The following is a 6,000-nucleotide window of genomic DNA, read 5'->3' on the forward strand; positions in this document are numbered from 1 at the left end:
AAAGGCAGCATCTCAGAAGCCAGATAAAGAAACAGAAGAGTCTTCATAAAGGACGTGAGACTCTGGGTCTGGGGGAATAGGCAAGACTTGACTGGCAGAGTGGAGGTAACCGGGAAAGACAGCGCCTACAGTTGGAACAAGTAATGTGTGACTAACATCTTTCCATGTGCAGAAAAATACAAGGTCCCTCCTCTGAATTTATGGAGGCTGGGTTCTTTGGACTCTCATGTTGATGAAAAGACGTGTTCAAACTTGCCTAATAACTCAGGGTAAGGACAAGATTCACCTTCCAAGCTCCCAGTGGAGTGTTTAACACCAGCTCGAGGCCCTTGAAGAACAGTGAGTCACAGGAACTGATGTGTTTGAGTGGTAGAGGATCAGGTTGTGTGCAGTGAGATTTTAAAAAACGACCCACAGTAAACATAAGCTTAAACGTGTAATTGGTATTTAATAGTTGGTTGCCTGGAATGAAAGAGGAGTAAAGGCATTTCAGTGGCATAGCATATTCCTTTTCAAATAAATCTGAAGCGTACTTATTTTTTCCAGAGGTACACACCCCTTATATGTGAGTCTAGATTGGTTTAGCAGAACAGCAACAACTGCACTCACAATGTAAACAATGTCATGGTTGTTCAGTGGGACTCCTCTCTCGTCTCCAGGGATAAACGAATTCTCTCAAATTTCTGCTCATCTGTCAAAATTTTACATTCAGTTGAGTGTCCATTCTGAGTTTAAAATGATTCTGTGATTGTGACTGTTTAGACACTTGTGCTTTGATCAATTGAAAATAATTTTTCTAAAGTGATGGGCTAATTTGAAGTCCACTTCTTTCCTTGTTTTGATTTTTGTAGCCTAAATTGTAAGGCATAGACCTCTGATAGTACCAGACAAAGAGTTTGGCCCCACTGGGGAAGGGGGGTGGGTGTCCTAAAACCATTCGCCGTGGGGTGGATGCAGTCACTCAGTAGGGCTGGGTGGGTGCTTACTGAACGAATGGATGATGGATGTTGTCTCTCCTGACTATGAATCCACATTTCAAAAATGTCCATTTTCAGTGAAATGAAGAAGAAAGCATTTTAAAACTCCTAAGTGAGTAATTAGAGATTGAAACTCCTGCCTGGCCTCTCTCTCCTGTGGGCACAGTGTTGTGCGGAGCGCTGCCCTCTCAATCCCATCATAGCCGCCGACCAGAAACGCTTCTCAGAGAAAATCTTTTCTAAAGAATAAGCAATAGAATATGGCCTTTGAATTCCCAAAGACTCGTATTTCTCAGATGATTCAACATCTGGATTTGGTTTATTCTCTCAGCAAATATTGATTGAGTGTCTACTATATGCGAGGCCCTGAGAAAATGCAGTGAATAAACAGAAGATCCTGTTGTCATGGAGCGTACGCTCCAGCCAGAGGAGACGGGCAATAACAAACAAGGATATAATGTGTGTCAGAGGTGATGAGTGCCAAGAGCAAAATTAAAGCAGGGAGAGAGGGTGCATAATGATGGGGGAGGGGCTGCAGTTCGAGATGGGGTGGTTAGAGTACAGGTAAACCGAGACCTAGAGGAGGAAGGAGATGTCTGGGCAGAGAGCCCTGCTGTATGCTTAGTTGCAGGCAGTCCCCTAACAGCCCACCCCAGCCAACCAGGGGGTGTGGTGTGGAGAGCATGTGCTTTGTAAATGCAAGCATCAACCCAACCAAGGAGGCTGTAACCCTGCAAACATTACGATAGGGAGTTTAGATCAGTGATTTCAACCGGTGTGCCACAAGAATTTTTTAAACATGCAATACCTGACTAGTTTGTCAGGGACACTGCCTTTTTCCATCTTAGATTGTCAAATTTAAAAATGACAGCAGCCAACACAACAATAGCTGTTTGGTGTAAATGCCCTGTTTTGAACTATAAATATATAGGTCATATAATAGAGTTGCATTTTATTGGTCTTGTTGCATAATAAGGTTGTATCTCATTGGTTAATTCTTAGTACCAGAAATCCTTGTATGTATACAAGTAAGGCACCTGACTTTTTTTTTTTTTTTTTTTATCCTCACCCGAGGATATTTTTCCATTTTTTGTACAGATAGAGTGGGAGGGAGAGAGAGGAAGGGAGAGAGAGAGAGAAACATCGACGTGAAGGGACACATCTAGTGGCTGCCACCCGCACGACCAACCAGGGCGGGGACAAACTGCAACCGAAGTACGTGCCCTTAGCGGGAATCGAACCCGGGTCTCTCCGGACCGCAGGCCGACGCTCTAACCGCTGAGCCAAACTGGCCAGGGCGGCACCTGACTTTTTTTTTTTTGTTAATTAATTTTTGTTACAGGTGTTTCTCGATTCCCCCCTCCCTCTCCCTCCCTGCCCTGTCCCCAGCTTTGTTGTCCATGTCCATTGTTCATGCATACATGCATATAAGTTCTGTGGTTTATCTCTCCCCCACCACCCCCTCTTCTGGGGATTGTCAGTCTGTACCCCACTTCCACGTCTCTGGGACTACCCCATTCCTCAGACTGTTATGTTCATTATATTCCACAAATAAGTGAGATCATATGATACTTGTCTTTCTCTGTTTGGCTTGTTTCACTTAGGATAATACTTTCCAGGTCCCTCCATGTTGTCTCAAAGGATAAAAGATCTTTCTTTCTTACAGCTGCGTAGTACTCCATTGTGTATATGTACCACAGCTTTTTTATCCATGCGTCTACTGATGGACACTTGGGCTGTTTCCAGATCTTAGCTATTGTAAATAGTGCTGCTACAAACATGGGGGTACATATATTCTTTCTGATTGGTGTTTCAGGCTTCTTAGAGTATATTCCTAGAAGTGGGATCACTGGGTCAAATGGAAGTTCAATTTTTAATTTTTTGAGGTAACACCATATTGTTTTCCATAGTGGCTGCACCAGTCTGCATTCCCACCAGCAGTATACTAGAGTCCCCTTTTCTCCACACCCTCGCCAACACTTGTTGTTTGATGATTTGTTGATGGCGGCCATTCTGACAGGTGTGAGGTGATACCTCATTGTTGTTTTAATTTGCATCTCTCTGATGATTAGTGATGTTGAGCATTTCTTCATATGTCTCTCAGCCCTTTGTATGTCCTGTTTGGAGAGGTGTCTATTTAGTTCCTCTGCCCATTTTTTAATTAGGTTCTTTGTCTTCCTTTTGTTGAGTTGTATGAGCACTCTATATATATTGGAAATTAACCCCTTATCTGATATATCATTGGCAATTATGCTCTCCCATACAGTGGGTAGTCTTTCCGTTTTGATGCTTGTATCTTTTGCTGTGCAGAAGTTTTTGAGTTTGATGTAGTTCCATGTGTTCATTTTCTCCTTTGTTTCTGTTGCCTTAGGTGATGTATCAGTGAAAATTCTGCTGCATATGATGTCTGAAATTTTGTTGCCTACAGTTTCTTCTAGGATTTTTATGGATTCATGAGTTACATTTAAGTCTTTTATCCATTTTGAGTTTATTCTTGTGTGTGGTATAAGTTGATGGTTTAGTTTCATTTTTCTGTATGTAGCTGTCCAATTTTCCCAACACCATTTATTAAAGAGGCTATCCTTACTCCACTGTATGCTCTTGCCACCTTTGTCAAATATTAATTGAGCATATTGCATTGGGTCCATTTCTGGGTTCTCTGTTCTGTTCCACTGGTCTATATGTCTGTTCTTGTGCCAGTACCAGGCAGCACCTGAGTTTTTAAAAAGTCACTTGGGAGCAAAAAGGGTAGGTAATTACTGTGTGTTTGTTTTTTTGTTTGTTTTTTAATCAATCTAAATTATACCCTTTTTTGTGTGTGTGTCAGATGGGCAAGAAACATTTTTTGGTGTGCTGCAGGATTTTAATAATTAGTTTTTGTGTGCCATGAGTTAAAAAAAAAAAAAAGGTTGAAAATCGCTGGCTTAGACAATAGCTATTAAAAATCAACTCTTCCATTATAATTGTAAGACAATTTTTGCAAGTGAGTTTAAAATAAAATAAAAAAACTTTCATTATTCAAAAATCCAGAATGGCAACCAGCTCTTAAAAATGACTAAAATGACCTACAAGTATTCTCTCTCTTTCTCTGTTTTTTAATGGAGACTTTAGTTCCCCTACTAAGACCATGTATTATATCTAGTTTCACATCAAAATGAATTTTTACTGTTAAGTTTGAAAACCACCTGAAAATAGCAATTAATATAGGAAAAGCTGACAGAACCTTAGTGTATTGGCATGATTGGTGCTGCTATAATTATGTGCCTGAGTGTGTACATGTGTCTGTAAACACAGTATGAAAACACACTTGATGTCCGGGACAGTGTATCAGTGTATTTTCTTGCAGGTAAATGAGGGGAAAAGAGTGACAGGGAGAGAGAATTGATAGAATTTTTATAGCACTATTAGGTGGTGTAGATGTTTCTAGTCTTACATCTATTTAACCTTGTTTTTCAAACTATTTTCACATTCATCACCTCATCTGATTCTCACAACGTGTGTGTGTTGAGGGGGCTGAGCAGGGGAGACTTTGTTCTTCCCATTTGCTGGATGAGAAAACTCAGTGTGTCAGCTTAGATGACTTGAATTTCATCTGCCAAATGAGATTAGACTGAACATCTTCAAGGTCCCTTCTAGCTCAACAGCTCTATGATTAGTTTTTTGATTTTCCTGAAGTGACACAACTCTTTAATCATTGGAGACCCCCTTTAAGTCCAAAAACCCTTTCTACCACACAGTTTTTCCCTGTGTTCATCAACCCCTTTGTTGCATGTTTAACTGTAGCATGTAATATCTCCCATACCAGGTTGTTGAGAGAAGTGTTGAGGGGATTAAAGTAGAGATGGAAGCATCTAGCACAGGGGTAGCTATTATTATTATCGTCCCCACTATTACCAGTGAGACAGTATGGTGTGCAGGAAAGAGAATTGGCATTGGACTCAGATAAGTTTCCAATAATTTACCAGTTGTGTCATCTTGGTCAATTATTCGACCTTTCTGAGCATCCTGTAAAATGGAGCTGATATTCCCTACACTTTTGAAGGAAACAATGAATAGAGAGCCCCTCTCCCAGTGTCTGACATGTACCACATGCTCAGTAAATAAGTGGGCAGGTGTGAATGATAAACCACCTTTCATAAGAAAGTAGGAAATATTTTCATGCTTCCCTCAAAAGCTGAAGTGGCATTTCATCAAGGTGAAGTGTAACCTTGAAATTAACAGAAGCATACAGTCATCTTTTAAACAAATAAAGAAGATTCTGAAGCTCAGCCATTCTGTGCACAAGAGGGAGAGGAAATATCCACACGTACCCAGTGGTTAGCACAGGATGACTGTGAGTTTCACATTGGACGGTCTTCTGAAATCCAGGGTATGTTGTGTCCAAGTCCTCCCGTTCGCCCCACTGCAGCGGTCGAATGAGGTTGTGCAATTTATTTAGAAAAGCCTGTTTGCCCTCATTATACCACTTTCTCTGAAAAGCAGTCATCTGAGTACTGTGAGGAGCTGCTTTGCTGTAATGATGACCACTTTGAAGGATTCAGTGAAGTTTGGAAACCAAGATCCTTGTAGCCGTGTGTCTGACAGCGTGGTCACAGAAAAGGCTGGTGGCAGGACTGAAATGTGAAAATTCTCCAGTAGGGGTTGTGGTTACTTGTCTCCATGGAGGAGTCCTTGGTACTGAATTTTCAGGGCACAATAAACTAACATTTATAGGCGTCTGTTGCCACGTGCTCTGGAGCTGTGTTGGCAGCTGCTAGCGAGTCGCAAGGTGGGTGGCACTGCCCTGGCTGGATCAGTTACTCTGAAATCTAGTGCTTTTGTTTAAAGCACTGGACCCAAAAAAAGGTGTGTATTGTACAGAATACCAACCTTGAGGCACATTTTGTTTATTACATATGTTGTTTGAAAAACCACTGGTCATTTGAATAGGAAATTTTTTTTATTTGATATATATCTATCCGTGAAATTATTCTCATTGTGAATGCCCATCCTGTGTAGACGTCTCAAGAACAATTGAGTTTTC

The 6,000-nt window shown here is 41.1% G+C and overlaps 1 protein-coding gene across 1 annotated transcript in view; it reads left to right on the top strand.

Annotated features, from left to right (window-relative positions):
* Positions 1 to 6,000, top strand: part of CAMKMT (calmodulin-lysine N-methyltransferase) — a 379,656-nt gene that overhangs the window by 367,329 nt on the left and 6,327 nt on the right. The gene's annotated exons all lie outside the window — the stretch shown is intronic.

The sequence above is a fragment of the Molossus molossus genome, unplaced genomic scaffold (genome assembly GCF_014108415.1).
Source record: "Molossus molossus isolate mMolMol1 unplaced genomic scaffold, mMolMol1.p scaffold_m16_p_15, whole genome shotgun sequence".
NCBI classification, from domain to species: domain Eukaryota; kingdom Metazoa; phylum Chordata; class Mammalia; order Chiroptera; family Molossidae; genus Molossus; species Molossus molossus.